The following is a 13,677-nucleotide window of genomic DNA, read 5'->3' on the forward strand; positions in this document are numbered from 1 at the left end:
CTTGAAGGGGAGTGAGATCCCACCCACTTTATTCTTCTTTCTCAGCATTGCTTTGGCTATTCGGGCTCTTTGGTGTTTCCATATGAATTTTTGAACTATTTGTTCCAGTTCATTGAAGAATGTTGCTGGTAATTTGGTAGGGATTGCATCAAATCTGTATATTGCTTTGGGCAGGATGGCCATTTTGACGATATTAATTCTTCCTAGCCAAAGCATGGGATGAATTTCCATTTGTTAGTGTCCCTTTTAATTTCTCTTAAGAGTGCCTTGTAGTTTTCAGGATATAGGTCTTTCACTTCTTTGGTTAGGTTTATTCCTAGGTATTTTATTCTTTTTGATGCGATTGTGAATGGAGTTGTTTTCCTGATTTCTCTTTCTATTGGTTCATTGTTAGTGTATGGGAAAGCCACAGATTTCTGTGTGTTAAGTTTGTATCCTGCAATTTTGCTGTATTCCAATATCAATTCTAGTCATTTTGGAGTGTTGTCTTTAGGGTTTTTTATGTAATATGTCATGTCATCTGCAAATAGTGACAGTTTAGCTTCTTTCTTCTCTACTAGTCTGGATTCCTTGTATTTCTTTGTTTTGTCTAATTGCTGTGGCTAGAACCTCCAGTACTATGTTGAATAACGGTGGGGAGAGTGGGCATCCCTGTCTTATTGCTGATCTCAGAGGAAAAGCTTTCAGCTTCTTGCTATTCAGTATGATGTTGGCTGTGGGTTTATCATATATGGCCTTTATTATGTTGAGGTACTGGCCCTCCATACCCTTTTTGTTGAGAGTTTTTATCATGAATGGATGTTGAATTTTGTCAAATGCTTTTTCAACATCTATGGAGATGATCATGTGGTTTTTATCCTTCTTTTTGTTGATGTGGTGAATCATGTTGATGGATTTTCTAATGTTGTACCATCCTTTTATCCCAGGGATGAATTCCACTTGGTCATGGTGTATGATCGTTTGATATATTTTTGAATTCGGTTTGCTAATATTTTATTGAGTATTTTTGCATCTACGTTCATCAGGGACATTGGTCTGTAATTTTCTTTTTTGGTGGGGTCTTTGACTGGTTGGTATTAGGGTGATGTTGGCTTCGTAGAATGAGTTTAGGAGTATTCCCTCTTCTTCTATTTTTTGGAAAACCTTAAGGAGAATAGGTATTATGTATTCCCTGTATGTTTGATAAAATTCCGAGGTAAATCCGTCTGGCCTGCGGGTTTTGTTCTTGGGTAGTTTTTTGATTACCGTTTCAATTTCTTTGCTCATAATTGGTCTGTTTAACTTTTGTGTTTCTTCCTTGGTCAGTCTTGGAAGATTGAATTTTTCGAGGAAGTTGTCCATTTCTTCTAGGTTTTCCAGCTTGTTGGCATATAGGTTTTCATGGTAGTCTTTAATAATTCTTTGTATTTATGTGGAGTCTGTCATGATTTTTCCATTCTCATTTCTGATTCTGTTGATGTGTGTTGATTCTCCTTTTCTCTTAATAAGGTTGGATAGAGACTTATCTATTTTGTTTATTTTCTCAAAGAACCAGCTCTTGGTTTCATTGATTTTTTCTATTGTTTTATTCTTAATTTTGTTTATTTCTTCTCTCATCTTTTTTATGTCCCTCCTTCTGCTGACTTTAGTCCTCATTTGTTCTTCTCTTTCCAGTTTCGATAATTGTGATGTTAGACTATTCATTTGGGATTGTTCTTCCTTCTTTAAGTGTGCCTGGATCGCTATATACTTTCCTCTTAAGACTGCTTTTGCTGCGTCCCACAGAAGTTGGTGCTTTGTGTTGTCGGTGTCATTTGTTTCCATATATTACTGGATCTCCATTTTAATTTGGTCATTGATCCACTGATTATTTAGGAGCATGTTGTTAAGCCTCCATGTGTTTGTGAGTCTCTTTGTTTTCTTTGTAGAATTTATTTCTAGTTTTATGCCTTTGTGGTCTGAAAAGTTGGTTGGTAGAATTTCAATCTTTTGAAATTTACTGAGGCTCTTTTTGTGAGCTAGTATGTGGTCTATTCTCGAGAACGTTCCATGTGCACTTGAGAAGAATGTGTGTCCTGTTGCTTTTGGATGTAGAGTTCTATAGATGTCTATTAGGTCCATCTGTTCGAGTGTGTTGTTCAGTGCCTCCGTGTCCTTACTTATTTTCTGCCCAGTGGATCTGTCCTTTGGGGAGAGTGGCATGTTGAAGTCTCCTGAAATGAATGCATTGCATTCTATTTCCCCCTTTAGTTCTGTTAGTATTTGTTTCACATATGCTGGTGCTTCTGTGTAGGGTGCATATATATTTAGAATGGTTATATCCTCTTGTTGGATGGTGCCCTTTATCATTATGTAATGTCCTTCTTTATCTGTTGTTAACTTTCTTTGTTTTGAAGTCTATTTTGTCTGATACTACTACTGCAACCCCTGCTTTCTTCTCTCTGCTGTTTCCCTGAAATATGTTTTTCCTTCCCTTGAGAGTTAGTCTGTGTATGTCTTTGGGTTTGAGGTGAGATTCTTGTAAGGAGCATATAGATGGGTCTTGCTTTTTTATCTGTTCTATTACTCTGTGTCTTTTGATTTGTGCATTCAGTCCATTTACATTTAGGGTGACTATTGAAAGATATGTACTTATTGCCATTGCAGGCTTTGGATTCGTGGTTACCAAAGGTTCAAGGTTAGCTTCTTTAGTATCTTACTGCCTAACTTAGCTCGCTTATTGAGCTGTTATATACACTGTCTGGAGATTCTTTCCTTCTCTCCCTTATTCCTCCTCCTCCATTCTTTATATGTTGGTTGTTTTATTCTGTGCTCTTTCCTGTTTTCTTTAACTGCTTTTAGTGGATAGTTGATTTATTTTTTGCCTTTAGTTAGTATTTGGTTGGCCTGCTTTCTTTGCTGTGATTTTATTTTCTCTGATGATATCTGTTTAGTCTTAGGAATGCTCCCGTCTAGAACAGTCCCTCTAAAATACCCGGTAGAGGTGGTTTGTGGGAGACAAATTCCCTCAACTTTTGCTTGTCTGGGAATTGTTTAATCCCTCCTTCATATTTAAATGATAATCGTGCTGGATACAGTATCCTTTGTTCAAGGCCCTTCTGTTTCATTGCATTAAATATATCATGCCATTCTCTTCTGGCCTGTAAGGTTTCTGTTGAGAGGTATGATGATATCCTGATGGGTTTTCCTTTATAGGTGACCTTTTTCTCTCTAGCTCCCTTTAAAACTCTTTCCTTGTCCTTGATCTTTGCCATTTTAATTATTACATTTCTTCGTGTTGTCCTCCTTAGGTCCTTTCTTTTGGGAGTTCTGTGTATTTACGTGATCTGTTCAATTTTTTTCCTCTCCCAGTTTGGTGAAGTTTTCAGCAATTATTTCTTCAAAGACACTTTCTATCCCTTTTACTCTCTCTTCTTCTTCTGGTACCCCTATAATACGGATATTGTTCCTTTTGGATTGGTCACACAGTTCCCCTAATATTGTTTCATTCCTGGAGATCCTTTTATCTCTGTGTCAGCTTCTATGCGTTCCTGTTCTCTGGTTTCTATTCCATCAGTAGCCTTTTGCATCTTACCCATTCTGCTTATAAGTCCTTCCAGAGTTTGTTTCACTTCTGTAGTCTCCTTCCAGACATCTGTAATCTCTCTCCGGATGTCTGTAATCTCCCTCCGGACTTCATCCCCTAGCTCTTGTATATTTCTCTGCATTTCCGTCAGCATGTTTATGATTTTTATTTTGAATTCTTTTTCAGGAAGACTGGTTAGATCTGTCTCCTTCTCAGGTGTTCTCTCTGTTATCTTTGTCTGCCTGAAATTTTTCTTTTCATGGAGATATAGTTTGCAGAGGTAGCACGAGTGATGGCTGGAAGAACGTCCCTTCTTGTTGGTTTGTGGCCTTCTCTCCTGGGGGAACAGCGACCTCTAGTATCTTGTGCTGGGCAGCTGCGTGCATACGGGGCTTCTTATTCTTGCCTGGCCACTTTGGAGTTTATCTCCGCTGTTGCTGTGTGCGTGGACTGCCTCGGGTGGCTGCTCCGATATGGTGGAGCCGCATTGGAGGAGGATCGGCAGGGTGTTCATTCATCTCCATGAGGGGCCTCCATGCTCCCTGCTGCCCAGGGGGTTAGAGTGCCCAGAGTTCCCCAGATTCCCTGTTGCTGGACTGAGTGTCCCAGTATGATTCTGTCCAGCAATGGGGTCCCTGTCCCTTTAAGACTTCCAAAGAGCACTCACTTTTCTTTGTCCCCACGGCGCTGGCCGTGGGGACCCGCTCACACTTCTTACTGTCCTGTTTCCCTATTATCCAGGACCCTACGCATGCACTCTGTCTGCGGTCTGGTGCGGATGGCTAGGACTGGCTATTTAGCAGTCCTGGGCTCCCTCTCCCTCCCCGGTCTGACTCCTCTCCTCTTGCCCGGGGCTGGGGTGTGGGGCGCTCGGGTCCCAATGGGCCAGGGCTTGTATCTTACCCCCTTCGCGAGGCGCTGGGTTCTCACAGGTGTGGATGTGGTCTGGATGTTGTCCTTTGTCTTCTGGTCTCTCTTTTAGGAAGAGTTGTCTTTGTTGTATTTTCAAAAATATGTGTGGTTTTGGGAGGAGATTTCCACTGCTCTACTCATGCCACCATCTTGGCTACCCTTTTGAGACTAATTTTTTATTTTTATTTTTTATTTTTATTGAAGGGTAGTTGACAACAGTATTGCATTACATTAGTTTCAGGTGTACAACACAGTGATTCAACATTTATATACATGATAATTCTAGGTACCAGGTATCACCATACCAAGTTGTTACAATATTTTAACTATATTCCTTATGCTATACATTACATCCCGGTTACTTATTTATTTTACAATTGGAAGTGTGTTTATATATATATATATATATATATATATATATATATATATATATATATATATTTGTGTGTGTGTGAGGGCATCTCTCATATTTATTGATCAAATAGTTGTTAACCACAATAAATTTCTGTATAGGGGGGTCAATACTCAATGCACAATCATTAATCCACCCCAAGCCTAATTTTCGTCAGTCTCTAATCTTCTGATACATAATGAACAAATTCTTACATGGAGTACAAATTCTTACATAGTGAATAAGTTACATGGTGAACAGTGCAAGGGCAGTCATCACAGAAGCTTTCGGTTTTGTTCATGCATTATGAACTATACACAGTCAGTTCAAATATGAATACTCATTTGATTTTTGAGCTTGATTTATATGTGGATACCACATTTCTCTATTATTATTATTTTTAATAAAATGCTGAATTGGTAGGTAGATACGAGATAAAGGTAGAAAACAGAGTTTAGTGTTGTAAGAGAGCAAATGTAGATGATCAGGTGTGCGCCTGTAGACCATGTGTCAATCCGAGCCAGATGAGGGCAACAAACATCCATGTATGCAGAAGACTTCTCTCAGAACATGAGGGCAGAGGTTCTAAGCCTCACTTCTGCTGCTCCCCATTTTCTCACCAGATGGCCCCCTGCGACTGTGCCTGTCTTAGGTTGTTCCTCCCTTGAAGAATCTTACCCATCTCTGGCTAACCAGTCATCTTCTGGGGCCATACAGGGAAATGTTAAGTTGGTAAGTGAGAGAGAAGCCTTATTGTTTGAAAAGGTTAGCTTTTTACTTCTTTGCATATTTATATCCTGTGGCTTCTATGCCCTAATTTTTAAGCTTTACAAATTAGTCAGTGAGAACTCAGGTTTAAGAATTCATTGCATAGAAAGCTATCATTTCCTAACTTGGAGTCTTGCTCAGAGCCTGTTAAGACTACACACCCGTGTCACATCTTCAGGGCGGGCATGCACGTATTTTTTGTTAGTTTTCAGGATGGTGTGCATCCTTTTCTGTTCTTTGGGAAAGAGAATTGACTGAGGACCTGCCTCCTTCATCCTGTCTGGAAGGAGCGTGGTGTGTATGTCCTGTAGCTGTGGCTGGGCCACTGGGTCCAAGAGAGTTGGAGAAACCCCTCTGGAAACATCTTGGGTCTCATCAAAGTGTTCTTCCCATGCCTGGGACCTGGGCCCCAGTTTGTCCCAACTGAAGGGACAGGATTTCCATTGGATGAAGGGAACACTAGGGTTTGTTCTCTCAACTTCCAGTTCTTTCCATACAATCTTCACTCACGTGATCGGTGCAGGGTCCCACTATGTGCTCGCTGCTGTGAATGCGTGATCTCAGGAGACCTCCATCCTTGTCCGACATGACCGCTCACCGGGTGGTGGGGCACCTGGGTGACAGACATGAGTCCTGCCCTTGTGCAGGGAGGGAGCCTACCATCTAGGTGAACAGTACGCTGAATCTGAAAAGAGAAGGGTGCTGAGCATGGGGCTTAGCTAAACTCTTAATCACCTTTTCCACTGATTATGTCGTTTTTCCATTCTTCACAACACTTAGGGAACTTGAACCTGAAGGGAGGGCAGTGAATTAGTGAAATAGGACAGGCAACAGAATGGACAAATGGGTAAGAAAGTTAAGGTGACATTCAGTGCTCCAAGAAATGATTTTATGTGTGTCTGGCACCTTGCTAGGTATTTGAGATGAACATGCACAAAACATCAAAATGACTTTGTTCTCAAAAAACTTACATTCTGGGAGAGGGGAACAGTCAGAAGTGTTCCTAACATACTAAGTTGCATAGTACGTTAGAAGGTGACAGGCTTTATAGAAAAGAGAACAGAGCAGGAGCAGGGTGTGGGTGAAGAAACACACGGGTAGGTATGTTACGTTAGCAGGCGGTCCAGGTCAGGATGGATGGATGGCACCACTCTGACACGTTTTAGTTGTTCCTGTCTAATGCATATATGTGTATCATTTTTTTTCTTGCCACCACACTAAATTGTCCCTATGGAGTAATGCTGAGGACAGGAGAGATACCAATTATTTTTCTGTGTCCCTTATCTTGGGGGCAATATTTATTAATAGATCCTATGTATGGCATGTGTTATAGAACTCTTTAGTAGATTTGTATTTAGATGTTTAGGAGAAACTCATTGTGAACTTAAGAGAATAGGAAGAAAATTACTGAATGTACCGCATTAACATAATTGAGTATTAATTGAAAAAAGGTAAGCTTTCATCTGGCACATTAGAGTGGCTTAGGAATAAACATACTAGATCTAAATTTTTTTTAAATTACAGATCCTCTTAGTAAAAATATCCTGGTGGGCTTTTACAATGTGGGGTAGGACAAATCATCACTACATGTAGCACAGACCAGAAGGCATGTGATTTCATAAATTCAAAGTGAAATTAGAAATTTGCCACAAGCAAATTAAAATGAAACCTAAAGAAAATATTTAAATACAGAATATAAAAAAGAGGAAACTACCAATAATCCCTGGAACTGATATTAGTCAGGTTAGCAACCAAAAATATGCTCATAATGTATAGAAACAGATTATATTTATTTAAAAGACAGAAAACTCAGCATGCTTCTCTCACTAATGACCAAAAATGGCAAATGAAAATGATTACCTATTATATTTTGTTGCGCGCCCCGTCCTCGCCGGCAAGAACAGCACGCAACAACAGCAGGATTCTTCTGCAGAAAGCTTTAATCTTCAGCTCTTTGTGAAACAAATGTGTCGGGCAAGACCCAGACGGGAAGAAAGGGTCTGCTTATATAGGCCTCATGCTCTACGCTGATTGGTGCTGTGCATAAGCCTTAATTAGCATGACACTTTGGCCTGATTGGTTCATATGCTCAGACTCAATTTGCATGGGTTTTTGTTGCACAAGAGGGTGCCTTTTTCAGGGTGCGGCAGGCCTGGCTACCAACATCTCCCCCTTTTTTGTTTTATAGAAACTCAGAACGGAACATGTCAGCTGAGGCGGAGATAGAGGCCTGATCTCCAGAAACATTTGATGTCCTATTCTCGGAGAGGGGTTTGTAGACATCTACCCCTATGCAATCAGGCATGTCTCTCAGAGGGGTCCAAAACCTCTTGCAGTGCATAGCCTCGCATCCTCTAGCAGACGTTGGGACCGTCTGGTACAAAGCGTCTTGGACCTTTTCTTTGACCCTCTTGCACCGCGAGTTTCTTAGGGAAAGCTGCAGGTAAGCGATAAGGTACCCGGGCCTGGTGCAATGCCACAAGGGCTCAGGGTGCAAGGGCTACCTCAAGCTAAAGCTGAGCTTCTTTATTGAGCATGTTGAGCCATACTTGGGGAGAGGCGCCAATATCTACCGCCATCAAGGCTTGAGCAAGGATCACTTTATCTTGCCTGTGTTGGGCACGGAGCCTGCATAACAACCAGAGTAGGAGCATGAGACCTCCAGGAGCTCCATGCTCCAGGAGCATGAATACACTCATCCCAGCCATGCCCGCCCACTCTTTAACGTGGGAGAGAGCTCTGTGGAACCAGGAAGAGAGTCCTTCTGCTACGGAGATATCTAACCGGGTGGAGTTGATGTGGACTATTTCTCGCCATAGCTCTTCCAACGCTCCATCAAAGTCTTGGGACCAGTTTCCTGAAAGATACTGGGACAGGCTTCGTGACAGATTAGCTGCTCGCGTAAAGTTTTTATATTGTATGCTAGTAATGCAGAGAGCGCGAAATTTTCGCTCACATCCCAATTGGGCTAACTGCCAGAGCACATCTAGTTGCTCTTCCACTAGATCTACTCGCTGATTGAGGACCATTATTCCTCCTTTCAGCTTGCCATCAAGCGTGGACTGATGGTCAAGGGCAGAGGATACTGATTCCGCAAGGTTATTGAGTTCTGTAGCTGATTTGATAGAGGTGTCTAAAGCTATGCCAGCTGCGGTGGCTGCAACTGCGGATATGGAGATTAGAAGCACTATAGCGGCTGTAGCACCGAAGTCGCGTTTCTCTCGAAACAGTGTCATGGTATTAGGTGCGTCTACTGGGACGGGGACCCAACGAGGAATACGGGCTATTAAGGCATTGGTAAAGTTAAGTGCATCCCAGCACTGAGACAAGAAACAGGTGTCATTGGAGCAAGAGTCAAAACTGTTATTGGATACGATAAATAGAAATGGGGGATACACGCATACTGGAGTAGGTGGATATTGGCCAGGGGCTGGTGCAACTCTTTGACATGAAATATTATAAGTAGTCTTATTCACCTGGTATACAGTTTTGCCATCTAAGGTTGGGCTTGTAGATTCATAGGTACAGGAACTATTAGACATCCCAATCCCTCCCCCTTGTAGGACAATAAAGGGAGAAAGGTCTGAACACGAGCCATTAACTCCACACAGCAGCCATTTATGGAAGGGGTTCCTGCCTACATCTTGTTGGAACTCTCCTCCTTCTGACACCCTTCTATAAACACTGCCGGAAATTTCCTCCATATCTGGGGACAAGGAAAATTTGTGTCCCTCATCTGCCCAGGTTGTTGCATGTGACTGGCAATCAGTCCAGGGCCATTGCTCTCCCTCATAATCTCCCATACAATGGGGAGCATATTTGGGTTGACGGGGACGGTAAGGGAAGAATATGTTGTATAATTAATCTGCTTAATAGGAGGTTTCACAAATGTACCATTGATCCAAAGGACCATTTGGCTTACTGCTGCATAAGTGTAGGTCTTATTCTCACGAAAGGACTGACTAAATTCACCCGATTTTCTATCACGGCTAAACCACCCGTACATATGCTGTTTAAGGGACAGGCAATTTGAGTGGTTACGAGTGGTGAAGCACAAAGATCCATCGGTTTCAAAGGTTCGGTTTTCTCCTAAAGAAGCTGCCAGAGAATCTAATGGTAAGTAAGGCAGGTTCATGCTAGAGTTAGTAGTAAAAAAGCGTGGAAAAACTGCTGCATTATAGCGAACAGGCATGGGCTTAGGAAAGGCTGACAATATTCCCCATCTCAGTACTCCCTGAGTCAGGTTTCCCATCGATAAGAGCAGGATCCACAGGCACAGAGACGCCATCTCCTTTGTTCAGGACTTTCCTGGTCAGGCGTTCCGGGATCCAGAAGGGGTTTTCTTCACCCTGGGGGAAAACACATACAGCTCCCCTGGATCTTATTATAATTGGATCCGGGCCTTTCCATTGGTTAGATAATACATCCTTCCATTTCACTAGTTCCTGTGGGTCTTTTGGCCACTGATTATGGCGGTCCGCCGCTGTATGGCCTTGAGCATCCAGGTTCAAAAAATTGAGAGTGAAGAGTGCTAGGGCTATAGCTGTTTTGGGTGTGGGGGGTATGTCCTCAATTCCCCCTTTTTGTTTAATTAGATAGGATTTGAGAGTGCGGTTCGCGCGCTCCACAATCCCTTGACCCTGTGGGTTGTAAGGAAGACCAGTGATATGTTTAATTCTCATGTGATGACAAAATTGAGCAAATTTGGCAGAAGTATAGGCGGGACCATTGTCTGTTTTGAGGATTTGGGGTAACCCCCATGCGCTCCAAGCCTCAAGACAGTGGTGAATGACATGGGAAACTTTCTCTCCAGACAATGGGGAGGCAAAGATGACTCCCGAACAGGTATCTATAGACACATGTACGTATTTCAGCTTCCCAAAGGAAGAAATATGTGTCACATCCATTTGCCAAACCTGTAAAGGCTTAATACCTCTAGGATTGATCCCAACATGAGGTGTGGGAAGAAAACTGCAGCAGTGTTGGCAGCTAAGAACAATGTTCCTAGCTTCGGCTCTGGTTATGCTAAACCGCTTACGCAGTGTTTCAGCAGTGACATGAAATTGTGAGTGGAATTTTGAAGCTGTGGCGACAGGGTCTAGCAGAGGGAAAGCTATACTCCTAGTCGCGAGGTCTGCTAAGTGGTTGCCTTGGGTCATAGGCCCGGGAAGGCCTGAATGTGCTCTAATGTGGGTCATATATAAAGGAGAGCATCTATTAAGTAATTCTGATTGCAGCTGCTTGAACAGAGTGGCTACTGTGCTGGATGCTTTGATTAGCCCGGCCACTTCCAGAGATTTGACTGCATTAACTACATAACAAGAATCTGACACAACATTCAAAGGTCCGGGAAAGGTTTGTAGTACTTCTAAGATTATGTGGCACTCAATGATTTGTGGAGTATTGGGCGTATAATTTTTTGTTACAATTTTGCCGTTATGGACATAGGCACCCGTACCAGTCTTGGATCCGTCTGTGTAGACTGTTTTTCCATGTGGCAATGGGGTTAAGCTAGTGACCCGAGGGAACACTAGGGGATGATTTTTAGCAAAATTGATGAGGGGATGTTTTGGGAAATGATTATCAAAGGTTCCTGAGAAGCTATAAGCAAGTACGGCCCAATCATCATTCATAGCACATAATGTTTGTATCTGCTCCATATTGTAAGGGGTTATGATTGTTGCTGGAGCTTTCCCAAAATGTGTTAATGAGTTTTTTACTCCCCTCAGAGCGAGTTTGGCTATGGCGGCCGGGTAGTATTCTATCGTTCTAGCCTGAGAGGCTTGGGGATGGATCCAGATCAGTGGCCCTCGTTGCCACAAGACTGCAGTTGGCAGTCCCGGAGTAGGAAGGATGCATAACTCAAAAGGTTCATTTAATTGTATCCTATTTAATTGTGCTGTCATAAGGGCTTGCTCTACTTTGTGGATAGCTTGTACTGCCTCAGGCGTAAGAGAGCGCGGAGATGTTAGTTGTGAGTCCCCCTCTAGGATTTTAAACAGTGGTTTCAATTCAGTGGTAGGTATCTTTAAATATGGCCACAACCAATTAATGTCCACTAGGAGTTTCTGAAAGTCATTCAAATTTCGCAGCTGATCATGTCTTATCTCAAGCTTTTGGGGGCAAATTACATCTGTGTAAATGGTGGCTCCTAGGAATCTGCTAATACTAGATTTTTGGACCTTTTCACTTGCTATATTCAGTCCCCAAGTCTCTAGGGATCTAGTGAGATTTATATAGGCCTCTTCTACCTCTGCTGGTTGTGGGGAGCAGAGAAGGATGTCATCCATATAGTGAATGATTTTTAGTGTGGGGTAGTTTTTACGAATCGGTGCCAGCGCTTGCTGAACATACAGTTGACATATGGTGGGGCTATTTGCCATCCCTTGAGGGAGGACTTTCCACTGAAATCTGGCGTCTGGTTGCTCATGATTAATAGCTGGCAGGGTAAAAGCAAACCTTTCCCTATCTTTGGTATTTAGGAGTATAGAGAAGAAACAATCTTTGATGTCTATTATGATTACTTTCCATTCTCTGGGTAGAGCAGAGAGGAGTGGCAGTCCTCGCTGGACAGGTCCAAACAGCCTCATTTGAGCATTTACTGCTCTCAAATCATGAAGCAATCTCCACGATCCTGACTTTTTTCTGATCATAAATATGGGCGTATTCCATGGAGATACAGAGGGTTCTAAATGTCCTAATTGGAGCTGTTCTTGTACTAAGTGGTGAGCTGCTTCCAATTTCTCAGAGGATAGGGGCCACTGAGGAACTCATATGGCCTCCTCTGTAAGCCAGGGTATGGGCATGGCGTCTTCAATGGCCCCTACGAAAAACCCAAGCCACGACGGTCATTTTTTACTTTGGGTAGGATAGGCTCTGTGCGTCCCTGTTGGTATTTCCCTAGCCCTTTACCAGGGATGTATCCCATATCCATCATCATGCCTTGGGCGGGGGTGGAGTATTCATTAATGAGTTTAAGGCCTAGATCACGCATAACATCTCTTCCCCAGAGGTTGACTGGTAGAGGGAGTACATAAGGGGTAACTGTGCCTTCTTGTCCTTCAGGCGCTTGCCATTTCAATGGTTTGGCACTAATGGTAGGACTAGACTCATATCCTAAACCTTGTAAAGAGTGTGAAGACTGTGTTACAGGCCATTTGGAGGGCCACCAGGTTGCAGAGATAATACTTTTATCTGCTCCAGTGTCTAGGATTCCTTCAAAACTTTTTCCTTCTATCTTGAGGGTTAATTTTGGTCTGTCTGCTAAATCTAATACTATGAAAGCTGAATTGTAGTTAGAGGAGCCGAAACTCCCTTCTCCTCTCTCAGTGGTGGTGGCTGGGTAATTGGCATGGAGACTGGGCAATACTAGGAGTTGGGCTATGCGGTCTCCTGGGGATATGGGGTAGATACCTCTGGGGGCTGAACACATAATTTTCACTTGTCCCTCATAGTCTTGGTCTATAACTCCAGGGTGGACTACAAGGCCTTTTAAGGCGGCAGAAGAGCGCCCCAAGAGTAATCCAACTGTGTTTGGTGGTAAAGGGCCTTTGAAGTCTGAGGGAATAGGTTGAACTCCCATCTGCGGAGTTAACACTATTCTGGTGGTGGCACGGATGTCCAATCCCGCGGAACCTGGAGTGGCTCTCCTTGGGGGGCTTTGTTGCTCCCGAATGACACTTGTGTGCTAGTTGCCCCATATATTTGCGGGCCCTGACGGCGGGGGCCCCTCTGGGCGTTTTTTGGCAGCTCTAAGGGTTTCCCTTCTATATCTTTAACAGATCGGCATTCATTGGCCCAATGTCTGCCTTTTTTGCACTTAGGGCATAATCCAGGGGTCTTTTGGGTTGTGTGCTCTAAAGTTGGGCTTCTACATTCTCTCTTTATATGTCTTAATTTCCCACATTGAAAACATTTAATATTTTTATTAGTAATTCTGGCTTGTTTGTGGCTTTGTAATATAGCCGCGGCTAGGCCCGCATTGGTGAGTGGTCCCCCTATTTCTCTGCAGGCTTTTAGCCAAGCAGTCATCCCCTTCTGTTTCCAGGGTGTTATCGCTTGC

The sequence above is a fragment of the Manis pentadactyla genome (genome assembly GCF_030020395.1).
Source record: "Manis pentadactyla isolate mManPen7 chromosome 15 unlocalized genomic scaffold, mManPen7.hap1 SUPER_15_unloc_1, whole genome shotgun sequence".
Taxonomy (NCBI): Eukaryota; Metazoa; Chordata; class Mammalia; order Pholidota; family Manidae; genus Manis; species Manis pentadactyla.